Source organism: Schistocerca americana, chromosome 1 (genome assembly GCF_021461395.2).
Source record: "Schistocerca americana isolate TAMUIC-IGC-003095 chromosome 1, iqSchAmer2.1, whole genome shotgun sequence".
Lineage (NCBI taxonomy): Eukaryota > Metazoa > Arthropoda > Insecta > Orthoptera > Acrididae > Schistocerca > Schistocerca americana.
In genome coordinates this window covers 271170897-271186078 of record NC_060119.1, presented here as the reverse complement: position 1 = coordinate 271186078, position 15182 = coordinate 271170897, and the positions used below count along the sequence as shown (strand labels likewise).

The 15182-nt window shown below is 43.2% G+C and overlaps 1 pseudogene; it reads left to right on the top strand.

Moving 5' to 3' along the window:
- Positions 1 to 1561: 1561 nt before the first annotated feature.
- On the top strand, positions 1562 to 1679 carry LOC124556465 (annotated as a pseudogene).
- Positions 1680 to 15182: the final 13503 nt, after the last annotated feature.

Genomic DNA, 15182 nt, shown 5'->3' with positions numbered 1-15182 from the left:
GAGATCTGAAGTTTTAAACATAGCTCAGAATTAGATGACAATGAAAAAGTGACGCACTTTCTTGTTGATCTGTTCGATATGGGTTGGGGTTGACGTGGGGCTGGAAAAAGTTGGTAATGGCTAGCACCTCGGCTGCCCTGCAGGACCAGTATGTTGTGAGGGTAGTATCGGAATGTGCCCCGGGCGATATGTGAACTGATGGGCAAAACGGAGCAGACGGAGAAGTGGAAGGGCAGATGAATATGGAGATGGGCAGGAGGCGATGTGTGGAAAATGTGTGACACACGTGCACGTGGCGAAGTTGTGGGTGGAGAGCTAGCATATATGTAAGTAATTATTTACAAAAAGAATATAATCTCGTCAAAATGTTTAAAGTCTGTTGAGCAATTTCACACGCAAGGGTGAAAAGCAGAAAATAGTTATTTACGTCAAAACAAATTTTTAATTTTTTTTAGTAATTTTTCGTAGATACATATAGATTCCTAACCCTATACAGGTAGTATTGAAAATTATTGCTTTTGAATTTTTAATAGCTATGATCAGCAAATCGTAGGACACCTGAAATAGATAATATTTAATAGGAGAACTATTCAGGCATCGATTATTATACGTATCCTACGTTTTCGTTATAGATATTCCAAGTATTTATCTACATTTACACTCCGCAAGCCACCCACCGGCGTGTGGCGGAGGGCACTTTACGTGCCACTGTCATTACCTCCCTTTCCTGTTCCAGTCGCGTATGGTTCTCGGGGAGAACGACTGCCGGAAATCCTCCGTGCGCCCTCGAATCTCCTCGGGAGGTATAAGTAGAGGGAAACAATATATTCGATACCTCATCCAGAAACGCTCCCTCTCGAAACCTGGACAGCGAGCTACACCGCGATGCATAGCGCCTCTCTTGCAGAGTCTGCCAGTTGAGTTTGCTAAACATCTCCGTAACGCTATCACGCTTACCAAATACCCTGTGACGAAACGCGCCGCTCTTCTTTGGATCTTCTCTATCTCCTCCGTCACCCCGACCCGGTATGGATCCCACACTGATGAGCAATACTCAAGTATAGGTCGAACGAGTGTTTTGTAAGCCACCTCCTTTGTTGATGGACTACATTTTCTAAGCACTCTCCCAATGAATCTCAACCTGGTACCCGCCTTACCAACAATTAATTTTATATGATCATTCCACTTCAAATCGTTACGTACGCATATTCCCAGATATTTTACTGAAGTAAATGCTACCAGTGTTTGTTCCGCTATCATATAAACATACAATAAAGGATCCTTCTTTCTACGTATTCGCAAAACATTACATTTGTCTATGTTAAGGGTAAGTTGCAACTCCCTGCACCAAGTGCCTATCCGCTGCAGATCTTCCTGCATTTCGGTGCAACTTTCTAATGCTGCAACTTCTCTGTATACTCCATCATCATCCGCGAAAAGCCGCATGGAGCGTATTGGCGTAGCCATTAAAAATTCACAAACACATTCTGGACGATCTAAATGGGATTACGAATCTGTGTAAGGCTAGGAGAAATTATTTGATTCGCTTTAGTCTGATTTGGCGAATGGCCTTGCCGCAGTGCTAACACCAGTTCCCGTCAGATCACCGAAGTTAAGCGCTGTAGGGCTGGGCTAGCACTTGGATGGGTGACCATCCGGTCTGCCGAGTGCTGTTGATAAGCGGGGTGCACTCAGCACTTGTCAGGCAAACTGAGGAGCTACTTGATGAGAAGCATACGGCCGGGAGAGGGGTGTGCTGACCATCAGCCCCTCCATATCCGTATCCAGTGCCGCATGTGGGCTTAGGATGACACGACGGCCGGTCGGTACGATTGGGTCTTCCAAGGCCTGTTTGGGGAGTTTTTTAGTCTGATTTAAAAAGGTGTTATTTTAAAAATTTATTTTTATCCAAATAATTATGGCTGGTTGCGTAATTTGCGGATGGTGCTAACATAAACCCCGACGACGTATCCAAAAATGGTTCAAATGGCTCTGAGAACTATGGGACTTAACATCTGAGGTCATCAGTCCCCTAGAACTTAGAACTACTTAAACCTAACTAACCTAACGACATCATACACATCCATGCCCGAGACAGGACTCGAACCTGCGACCATAGCGGTCGCGCGGTACCAGACTGAAGCGCCTCAATCCGCTAGGCCACCCCGGCCGGTTAGAAGGATGGAGGTCATTTGACTTGGCAACATATCTAACATACCTAACTACTGGTAATTGTTTAACGTCAAATATCTAACACATGCCTCGGGCATGGATGTGTGTGATGTCCTTAGGTTAGTTAGGTTTAAGTAGTTCGAAATAATAGGGGACTGGTGACCTCAGAAGTTAAGTCCCACAGTGCTCAGAGCCATTTGAACCTCCATCCTATCTCGTGTGCGTTCTGACGATTCTGTCTTGAGCAGAAGTGTAATAATTTGCAGGATTTACCAACGCTCGACTGTTATTGTCATCAGTCCGTGCAGTGCGCGAAATAATCAGCACGGCGAGCTAGCACACAGAATGCCGTGGAAGTTTCACTCAACACTGCGGGCTTTTGACGGCTGCCATTAGCATCGGAGCACCAACAACTGCGTGTGGAATGTTCCATTACCATTGAGGCTTGGGCTTTCGCCTGGCGTCGTGGCAACTAGTCACTACACTACGCTACCGCATAAGCATTTTCCTGTACGCGTACTGCAGTAGTATAAGGAAAGTGCTCTACTTTCCTTGCGACGACATCCGAGTGCAATTAGAACTACTTATGAAGACAACGTTAGTCAACAGGCAGCACAAGCACGTATGGAGATGCTGGATCATGTCGAGATATTCAATAAAATGTCTCAGAGTGTGATCGAGTGGTCATGTTTCGGCGACGGCTGCTAATTGCCTTCATGGGTGAAGTGTGCGTAAACGTCGGTTTGTGGGACAACATTAACGACGTGACCATACCCGAGAAGTTACTCACGTTCACACAAGTTGCGACACTCGCTTAGGCGGGATGTTTCGTCTCTACGATGTCCCTCTAAAAAGAATTAAGCTCGGTCGTTCCAATGTACGTCAACAACATCCGGAGAAGCTGCGTCTAGCTGTAATAAAGCGAATTGTCTAGATAGCTGAGAAGAGGCAACATCTGAAAGAGTCTCTTTTCACAACGTTCCACATACATAAAAGAACAAAACATGCTTTATCATTCTTCTCATCAGATCTTGCGCGCGCACATGTGTGTGTTTGTGCGTGCGTGTGTGTGTGTGTGTGTGTGTGTGTGTGTGTGTGTGTGTGTGTGTGTGTGTGTGTGTGTGTGGGTGGGTGGGTGCGCGCGAAGTAAGGGCACCCATGTGTAAATTAAACCCCTTTGTTCGACACAGGAAACTTGGTAGCCAAAAGAAATGTTAATTTGCACAGGTCAGCTGGAACCGTTCAAAATTCACTCAATAAGAACTTATTAATGACGAAGATGCAATCATATTACCCTAACTGAAGTAGGGTGAAAACACGAAATTCACGTTGGTATAAAAAAGTTACGTGGAAAGTGGCGGGTTGCTGTCTTTCTTCGAGTGAATTATATCGAAAATCGTCGTTTTCTTCTGTGAACTAACCTCTGTTATCACTTCATGTAACTTAAGGAACTTACGAATAGCTTAAGTCAGAATCTAAGTCCAGAATTCGAATTTGTTACTCAGGTACTGCATGCGCGTAGCAAGCGCTCACCAACTTGGGTAATATGTAAGCAAGCGCTGTACCACTCCGTTTTCCACGTGTTTTTCACAGTAAGCGATAAATGCGCTTTGAGGAAAGGACTTTGATATACGCTTATTTAAGACGATGTTTTGCATGAATATTGACATGTACATCGCGGCAGGTCGGTGAGCTTAATCTAGTTACGAACAGTACGATCACTAACTGTTGTTTGTCGTGAAAAATTTTCAATTACCTTGCTTTATAGTCCTGGACACGAGAACCGTAACAATAGAATAAACCTCAGTACAACATCTTCTGGTGCTATATCGTTCATTTTGATCATTCCATCCTAGAAGTTCGCTGATACGGAAAAGTAGAACGAACGGGAACAAATGCAAGCTAATAATGTAGGAGAAAATGGTGAGAGATTGAGGTTTAATGTCCCGTTGACAAGGATGTCATTAGGCAGGGAGCTCAAATCCAGGTGGTGGTGTGTGGGTGGGCTAGAACAGGTCTTCGCTTCTGATTGTTTCTTGTTGTGAAACACAATGGAATACTTAAATTCTCACGGTAAATGAAACTCAAATTCTCTTTGATCTTCAAATCTTCTGCTGGGATAGCGTAATGCTCTTTAAATGCAACAAAATATCTCATGGGCGTATTGGAAGACAAATCCTCCTGGCTCTGCCGTTCATGGAAAAAGAAACCTTGTTGAACGCTAAACGTTCGTCATGAAATTTTCTGAAAAATATTCTGAAAAACGGAAATTCTTCTGGAGACGAAGAGGTTGACTAAAGGCGTAAAGGTTAACTGAAATCTCCCTTAATGCTTATACACATACTGGCAGGGTACGTGAATCCTCTTGTTAACAATATTCCTCGTTCCGGAAACGTTGATATCGCACAACCATTACGTCCCTTTTTAACTAAGTTTTCGTAAACTGTGACATCGCCCACGGCTCGTGGTCTTGCGGTAGCGTTCTCGCTTCCCGCGCACGGGGTCCCGGGTTAGATTCCCGGCGGGTTCAGGGATTTTCTCTGCCTCGAGATGACTGGGTGTTGTGTGTCTTTCATCATCATTTTATCCTCATTCACTCGCAAGTCGCCGTAGTGGCGTTAAAGAACTTGTGGAGCGGCGGCCGAACCGCCCCGCGAGGGATCTCCCGGCCACCAATGCCATACGCTCATTATTATTATTATTATTATTATTATTATTATCTGTGACATCTACTTTACACGATTTATTTATAAATGCTGTTTATGTATTGTCAGAAACTTTTAACATTAACACCTTTGGAAACATAATCAGCTCAAATCACCATCGTTTTGCTGTTTTCTCTCATGCCTGTGCAAGTTCAACGTCTGCGTGTAACAATTTTCTCTTCAGTAGTCATTACCGCATATAGGATTAATTTCCGTAAGGGTGTAACTTTGATCCCCTTAGCCCATGCATTTTAGTTAGCTCTTTCCTGTATTATGCCCGAATTCCACTAATATGAGGGTATAGTACCAAAAGTTTTGGAACTCAGCCACACATCGTAAAATGGCTTGCGGAGTATAGATGTAGGCGTAAAATTTTTTCTGTACTTCTTTCCGAACCTGTTAGAAATTACGCAGTAAATGTAGTGAACCCATTCACTTGAAGCTGAGATTCTTATGTTTGGGATAAAGCCTACGGTTTGCCAATGAATCCAAGCACCTACATTGTTTCCCACCATAGGGAAATGCTTTCAAAAAAATGGTTCAAATGGCTCTGAGCACTATGGGACTCAACTGCTGAGGTCATTAGTCCCCTAGAACTTAGAACTAGTTAAACCTAACTAACCTAAGGACATCACAAACATCCATGCCCGAGGCAGGATTCGAACCTGCGACCGTAGCGGCCTTGCGGTTCCAGACTGCAGCGCCTTTAACCGCACGGCCACTTCGGCCGGCGAAATGCTTTCAGTTCGGTATTAAGATTCTTAAGCTTCGATCTCTGTACCTGGAACTAATCCCGGCAGGTAAAAAGGATGAGCCGTTCAAAGTACCAACTGACATTCATCCCCGGTTGCTAGTAATGTTGTCAGATATGGAATGTAAATGGATGAGAGAAGCCTGAGGGGTTAGTGTTCCTCGCAATATGAAAGAAAATTCTTTTGCTGGCGTTGGGGATATTTCTCTTACGTGATGAATGCCGACGGCACTCAGCGCCGGAAGCGGTCGCAGGCGTGCGAGGGTACGTGAGGAGAACCTTTACTGGCCTCCGAGGAACTCGATTCAAGAGCGGCGGGGTCACTGGCGCGTTATATAACGGCGGAACTGGTCCTAAATGGGAAAGTAACAGGCCACCCGGAGGCCGTTTACGTAACGGAAAGCCACGCATCTCATCAGACTGCTAATAAAGATCATACGTGGGTTATAGCAGTAGCTGAGGACGCATGGAAAAGCAGACACAGCCTTAAACTTGAGACCAGTTTACTTCTTGTGTAAGACGGCAGTAATATCGCAGGAGGTAATCAAGAATATGCCCTGTTAAAAGCTTGACTGTCCCTATGCAGAGCCATATGGCGGCACAAATGCTACTGTTGCATTCTTATCCGCCGAACAGCCACGTAAATGTGTGTGGCATAGGTACGACACTTACAGAACCTGTAACTCTTCTGTAGCAAGAATAAACAAAACGAAGGTGCAACATACTTAGAAATAGGCAACTGAGGACAGTTCATACTACCAAGAACAAGGAATGTATGTGACACACACAGTGGTTACGGTTACTACAAGCCACACCACAAGTTGGGAAACGGGGCCAAATTTCTAGTAGTTTACCGTCGAGTTGAGATTTTCACAAATGTTTTATTTGTATCTTACAGAAACTAGCAGTACGGCAACAAACAGCCTTCTAAACACCCCGCTAACGGCAATCAAGTAATTTATAGCAATACAACAATAAAAAAACTTTTTTTTAAACACAGAAGCTAGCAGTACGGCAATAAACAACCTTTTAAAACACACCGCTAACGGCAATCAAAGTAATTTATAGCAATACAACAATTTAAAAAAAATTAAAGAACATTAGTAAACAGGCTACTAAAGTAAATACAGAACTTTGTTAATAAAGTACAGTGAGGTAGTGAAGCTACCAACACCGTCATTAAAAAAAATTTAACAGGTCTCAGCAAACACACGATTAATGGCAATAAAAAGAATTTACAAACTTGGAGGAATTTAAAAAAAAATTTAAACAAAAGTGTCCTGGAATATCATTAGAACATAGCAGATTTGACGGACCCGTGTAAGGTGGCCGCAAATCACTCACTCAGGGACGCTCACCCTAGACCGAATACTGATCAATTTAAATACGCCCGTTAACACAATTGCCACTCTCAGGCTGGTCACTGCACCGACTTTCAGCCAGCGAAAACTTGTTATAAGATTGCTTAACTTCCAGACAGAATTAGAGCTAGCCTCGTGCAAGGAAACATTACACCACATAGTCCTGAATGATCGACCACATGATCAACCAGCAAGAAGCATGAATTTACTCATAACCCACGACAGAATAGCGGAACAACTAAACTTCCAAACCTACACCTCCCATCGGACAGTAACGAGAGGAGGAGGAAAGATCATGGTCTTCAATTACACCGGTGCCAGGGATAGGAAACGCCGTCGCCGGAGGCCACAAAGCAGAAGAGACGCTAGTTACACAAAATTATTACTTAATGATTAAACCTTCCACTAACTTAACTTGCAATTATGCTCGAACAGGCAGTACACGACATCCGATGGCAAGGATCCATACATCCGACCGCGCACGCGTCGCCAGCGTACCCAAAACGCCACGGTCACGCGACAACACATTCTGTCACCGGAGTTCACGTCTTCTCTGCAACGTTGACGGGTAGTGACCGCTCCTTCATGTTGGGTGACTCCTTTTAAACTCCAATGTTGAAACGGAGGATTTAAAGAAGCTTGTTAACGCCCCACCAAGGCGAAATGAACAGCAACTACTCGTGGGGCGATTCTGTATACAACCAACACACGGGGAGCTCTTCCGCCAACTCGACCCGCTCGTTACACATAACCGACATACATCACGTGGCGACTCGGTACAACCGACCACGCCTGCTTCGCGCTAGAGAGCCACACTGCCCTCCCGTGTCCTCCATCTCTGTGCGCAACGCTCCTTCTTCCACGCCACCACACGAGGTTACAACCGGTCAAAGTTCTCACTTCCTCCAAAGCAGTTTCCCGGAAGCAAAAACGCAGATATCGATAGCAGAGCGAAAAGACAACCAAGCAGCCACTTAATAGCAGACAACATATCAAACAAACATGTCAGGGGAAGAAAAGGAAAACCAATGCAATCTAAACACAAGGTGTAGCACGAGTCGATACACGGCTCAGTATGTACATTGAAAATTCCGAGATAACGGAAATTAGAAGCTCGTAATGAGGCGTTCAGACAGTCCTTTTTCCCTCGCTCGATCCGCGAGTGGGACAGAGGGCTGGGGGGGGGGGGGGGGGGGATGTGACTTTGGCGCGAATTGTGAGCTCCGCCACACACCGCTTGGTGACTAGCGGAGTATAGATGTAGATGTAGAAAATAGAGTATTATTACACGCATAGGAAGCCTCATTTTATACTACACTGACACATATGAAAGAAGCCAGTTCTCACATCTAAAGACTTTCTTCTCAAGATAGATCAATGCTGGGCGTTTATCGACCAGGGATGGTGTCCTTTACCTGCAACATGAATCACCAAAATCGATCAGCTCATTGACAATGGACGACCAGTTTATTAAATTTATATTCTTGCACTTCGCAGGTAAATCAAGTGTACGAGTGCGAGATGCGACGCAAATGGACCGCGACTCGTGTTGCAGTTTTGTACACTCGACCATCTGGCTCACGGGACAAATACTGAACTCCTCATTGGAAGAACATACTGGTTGCTGTGGAAAGTTCCGAATGCGTAGAACTGATACCACGTCGTCGTGTCGCTCTCCACCATGGACGTTAGTCACGGCAGTGAAGACGCGTCAGTTCTGCGGAATCAGCGCAGTACGACGGTTCGACGTAACGCAATGGTAGAAAGAAAGTTTCATGTTTTGAAGTGCCCATGACCACGCCCTGAATGATGTTGCTCGATTTGTTGGTGTATCAACATGGCCCGTCCAATGTGTACCAGTCGGAACCATGTAACATTGGTCTTATGAAAGATCCCATCGACAGCCTTGTCAACAATCAGTATCAAACCCGACAGGGACTGCGATTGTGAATGATAATGCACGACCATCTCGACCAGTTTCCTAGACAACGTTGCGTAGGGAGAGGGTTACATTAAGCAATTATATTTGGGTACCTCGCTGAACGCCATTGCTTACAGTGCCAGTTAAAGCTGCACTTCTTCAGTGAGTGAAACAACACAGAAACTAATGAGCGGAAGAGCGTAGTGTGGTCAGGCGCTCAGTAGTTTTGCCCGCTTCAAATGATCCAAGGCGTCGAGTGCACCGTAGGCCCAACGAGGCATTTGAATCATAGTGTTTGGAAGTGGTTCTGTAAGATTTTGGAGGTGTTTTCCGCATCGTGAATTGGGCCCAGGTCTTCAGATCAATGCGAATGTGAACCCTGATGTTTAATTCAACGTTCTCGGAAACCAGGTATTCTCATTTCTTGTACTTCTTATAATTAATCACCCTACTCTAGCATTACTTTTTTTGTAGAGGTAACCGATACCATGTATACTATCTGTTCTTGCATAGGTCAAGATTATTATATGTACTAACAGTTAAAAATACTCCTCTTTTAAACATTTTTGAACTTATGAAATTTCTATTATACTTAAAATTGATGTTATTAATTGTACAATCTCACTCTAATTAGTAAATTTATTTCTGGATATATTTATAAAATAACGGTATAATTTGGTGAAGATTTTTCTTTGGTAAAGAATGTTTGTAAACTCTTTTGCTTTGTAAACTCTTTGGAATAATGTGAGTATCGCAGAATGTAAGTAGTGGTTGGCATGCCTCTGCTGGAAGCAGACGTTTTCTAAGTTTGACACCAACAATGCAATTACTGGATATTTTTAATGTGGAAAAAGTAAAAACGGTGTGATGTTGAAAGATGTGACAAAGAACAAAATTCAAGGATAATACAGACAAATCTTCATTAGTTAGTTATTCATAAAGAACCTGTAAAATAGAAATTTCAGCTAAAAGAATATTCTCCTAGACAAGACTTTGGGCCACCGATAACAACAACGAGATAATGAAGATAAGTAAAACGTTATTCTTTTGTATATATGACGCCTCTCGAAGCTTTCAAAATTTGTCCAAAGATAGAGATTTTTAATAGTGATGTGTTGGAGGGTACGATTACAATCTTCAAGATGTGGACAGTCTTGTCTCCCAAGATGGCAACAGCGATGCTCCCACTGAGAGTTGCCGATTTCAATCAGTTTTCCTGGCAGGGTCGCCGAATGAATGCCTATTATTAACGAATATGTGGAGAGGAACGGAATGTACAGCCGTTGCCGTCGATTCTGCTAATGGTTAGCACAAGAGCCACCAGATGCCTGAGCATTAATGATTAATACAAAAATAATGTAACGTATCCTACGGCCTTTAAGTTGATCAGGATCAATCTGATTTAATGGAATTTTTTCACTATGGGATTGCCATCAGAAATAACATCCCTCACGTATAGGTACGGCTGGTGGCCTTAGTTAATCTATACTGAAGTGACATGTTAACTATTTACTGAAATGATATCCAGAGGAATTCGATTATAACTCATTTAGGAGTATTTTAACGGGATCTACGTACATGAAAAAAAAACGGAACATGACGAACGTCTTCGTTCAGAAATAACATGATGCACGTGAAATATTAAAATGTCTCAGTTGCAAGTAGTGCATGTATGGTGGTAACTGACTCGACATTAAATGATGTGGCAGAAGTAATTGAGTTACCCATGATGTTAAGGAGAGGTTAGACAATCCCCAGAATTGAAATGTGCGCTGGCTGAGGTAGCGAGGAAGATAATGGTGAGTCAAGTTGTACAACACAGATACAAACCATTATGAAAGTCAGACATAAAACAGAGGTAAAGGCACACCGTAAAATATTAGTTTTACCATTAGTTTATGTCTGACTTTTATGTATTGGCTTTATACTTGACTGCACGGTTTTATTCATGTTGTACTTTCCTATCTTGCCATGTCATACTAAGTGTCTTTAAATTTATCTATGATTCTATTTCTTAATGTTCTGAAAATTTTCTGTTACTAAGTCTGTCGAGGTGTTTAATCGATTTTGCATGTGTGGCACTGGCATGACGACGTACAGATGCCTTTTTTGCTTCCATCACACATTGTAACCTGAATATTTTCCTGTAAAGATTTCTGCTTGTATTTGGAATATGTATTTTGCTATACTTCGTATCGCATTTGCAGTGAACCACTTTTTTTATGTGACAACATCTGCTCCTATACAGCGCAGTTCCATTAAGCATCCCCTAGCCTAGCCTTCCTAATATTTACCACACTCTGGTCTCATTTCAGAGAAGTTCGGAGGCGATGTTCCGGCTTTGTACTGCTGTATACTAGAATAAAGTTACAAGTCACGTAATACCTTCCAATATCTTATCTGACTTCCTTTGGCCATGCTTAGCGCAGCATGGACTCAACAAGTCGCTGGAAGGCCCCTGAAGAAATATACCCTTCCATAATTGCTCAACTGTTGTCGGTGCAGGCTTTTGTGCACGAAACCTCTCGATTATGTCCCATGAATGTTCGATGGGTGGAGAAATCATTCGCTCGAAATGTCCAGAATGTTCTTCAAAGAAATCGCAAACAGCTGTGGGCTGGTGACATGATGCATTGTCATTCATAAAAATTCCACTTTTGTTTGGGAACGTGAAGTTATTAAATAGCGGTAAATGGTCTCTAATCAGTCGAATATAACCATTTCAAGTCAATGATCGGTTCAGTTAGACCAGAGGACCCTGTCCATTCCACGTAAACATGAGCACACCATTATAGAGCGACCACCTGCTTTCTGCTCGCACAATGCCCTGCTGAAAATTTGGGTTCATGGTATCGTGGGGTCTGCGGCACGATGGAACCCTACCATCATCGAGACTCATCTGACCAGGCCAAGATATTCCCATCATCTAGGTCCAACCAATTTGAGCACCAGCCCAGGAGAGACCATCACGTCGGTAATCCGCTGCCACACCCATTGACGCCAAATTTCGCAGCACTGTTCTAACGGATGCGTTCGTCGTATGCTTCACATTGATTTCTGTGGATATTTTGCACAGTGTTGCTTCTCTGTTGGCGCTGAAAACTCTAGGCAAATGCCGCTGCTCTCGGTAGTCAACAGAAGGCAGTCGGCCACTGCGTTTTGGTGAGAGGTAATGCCTGAAATATGGTATTCTCGGCACACTCTTGACGCTATGGATCACGGAATATTTAATTCCCTTACATTTTCGGAAATGGAAAGTCGAATGCATCTAGCGACACCAATTGTTCTGCGTTCAAAGTCTTAATTTCCATAATGCGGCCATAATCACGTCCGACCCTTTTTCACGTGACTAACCAGAGTAAAAAAGACAACTGCGCCATTGCACTACTCTTTTATACCTTGTGTACACGATGCCTCCCCATATCGCTATTCAAAGGTGTGTTTAACTACAGTGAACGTTCATGTAGCTGCCTAGATGTATACTACTGCAAAGCTTATTGGTAAACGGGGTGAGGCATTTAAAACTGTTTGTCGGAACATTTGGTGAAACACACATAGGATTTAAAAAAGCGGTAATAAAACATTGTTCACCTCGTAGACAGTTCGACCCCTTGCACGACCCCCGGGGGCAGGAGGGGGGGGGGGCTAACTTTAAAAACTTAAATAGAAACCATTTCTTTATTGAAGATTTGGATTCTCCGCGAAAAAATATGTAACTTTTGTATGAAACATTTCTTTTGTTTCATGTAGATGGCGCTGTAATCGTCACAAATGAATTTGGGGTGGCAGTTTTTGCAAAAGATTAATATCTCAGAAAAATACACATCCAATTAGGAAAATCAAAGTACATCATTTGATATTTGATATTTGAGAAAATTTTATCGTGTGACACCGTCTACCCTCCCGCAATGCTTTCTCAGGCTACATTTAGCGTTGCGCGGGAAAAACGACGTGGATGCTTGATTTTGGTGAGTCCCCTTGCCTCTCACTACCTCGGGATGCTTGATTACTTTCAGTCTCCTTGCCTCTCACAAATGTTTCAGTGCAGCAGATATTCGAAATGTTGTCCGTTGTTTCCAATGCACATTGCAACTCTGCGTCCGAACGACAATCCCACATGTATTAGGGTCTCATTGCAAATGCACATTCATTGCGAATTCGCTGCCGCATATCTTCGAGGGTTGCTAGTACATCCATGTAAACACTCTCTTTTAGCCATCCCCACAGAAAAAGATCAGCAGAAGCCAAATTGGGTGAACGTGTGGACCACGTTTGAGGACCTCCTCGTCCGATCCAGCGACCCGAATAGTTTCGATTGAAAACTTCTGCAGCTAGTCGTGAATAAAGCGCTGGGCATCCATCGTGTTGAAAACACACATCCAGTCTCGTTTGAAGTGGAGCAGCATTCATTAGTATGGGTAAAACAGTATGCACAGTGTTAATGTACATTTGGCGAGTCAGATTACCTTCCATGAAGTATGGCCCAGTTACCTGCACCAAACGTTACCATTCCGTGGGCGGTGATGTTGAACTTGCCTTAACCAATGGGAATTCTCCACTGACCAGTAATGACCTTTGACGAGCTTCGTCAAGATTTCTATGAGCCTCGAAGTACGCGGCAATGATATCGACCCCCTCTGCATTCGTTAACATCGTGGAATAATTACGTCGAGATGTGTACAGCCCGAATCATTGAATTAAGATGCACAGTCTGACCGCGGACTGAGTGCATCATCACGGTCTGTGCTTCATTCGATTGTGGGAGTTGTCACATGATAGCATTATCAAAAATATCAAAAAAGCAGTTCGATTGTCTTAATCGGATGTGTATTTGTTTGAGATAGTAATGTTTTGCAGCGTTGGTCGCCTCATTTCCATGTTTGCCGATTACAGCGTCATCTATCATGAAAGGAAAGTAACGTTTCATACAAGAGTTACAAACTTTTTCACGGGTAATGCAAATCTGCAATAAAAAATGGGGGTTCCTATTTAAGATTTCGAAGTCCCCCCCCCCCGAGAGTGGTTCATGGTTCAGTAGGGTCGAACATTATGCTAATGGATGCCCCTCATCGGGGTGAACAATCTTTAATACTACAATGTTTTAATCCGATGTGTGTTTCACCAAGTATTCCGACAACCAGTTTTAAATGCCTCACTCTGTATTCTAATTATCGTCAGTCATCTTTCTAGTATGGCTCTGTTCTGCACTGTACAAAATTCTCACTATTTTGTTTCTGCTTTTACGATGATTTGATGATGAGCTTAGGCTCGAAACTAGTCATCAAGTAATAAAGGAAACTAATATTGCAATTTTGGAAGATCTGTGTAGTTTGTTGCTTGGTTTGGAGAACGTAGCATGACGAACCCCTGTCCTGCCTGTAAAACCACAGTCCCGGGCGGTGTCTCTTCTGAATGCGTCACGCGAAGGTGCTGCATTATCTGAGTGACACGAAGACCGTTGCCCTGCAATAGAGGAACACTACTCCCGTGTGAAATCCAGCCTGTTAAAAGGAGTAAAAATGGTCTATCTAAATTCTGTTAAAAGGAGCTAATTACGATTGTGTCCGCAATTGTTCCAGCCGTGTTCACACTAAAATTACTGGGGAAATCAATCTCAGCTGCCCTTTAAATGTAACAGGCGGATGCTTCGGTCAAAGTGCAAGAAATGAGACACACGCCAGCATCTTCCCATGCTCCTTTTTTTTTTTTACCTGCATCTCTGTCGTCTTTTCACTTTAGTTGTATTAAGAAGACAATAAGGAGTGCGGACCAATATTATCATTTAACAACAAGTAAACCTAAAGAAAACAATGGTGCACTTGTTTCTTAGAGGTTGGTTATGTTCACAAACATTTATAAAGTTGCAAAAGACAATTGACAGTGGAGAAAAGCAAAAAGATATGCGAGGAATTACAGAACTCTCTCAGCAACACTGCATGCATACATTCCTGGTCTGACATACACTCGGGCTCTTTACTGTACCCATATTGACTCGCTAAATTACCCAATTTTAATGCTGTTAGGAGCTGTGGACTATTTGGGACAGTGTTTGAAACTTTGCAATTAAGAATCCCGAAATTTTGAAACTCGGCAGCATCATGCCGTTAGCGAATGGTGTCAACCAGGTATGGCTCAGAACGTTGACCTCCCCATTCACCGAAATGAGCTCATTATCGAGGCTAGCGGGGATGTTACGTGACATTGTCGAGAAATCTGCTAGTGCTGATTAATTTACATCAGGTGAGCCTAAGCTCAGTACTGGTGGTTAGCTT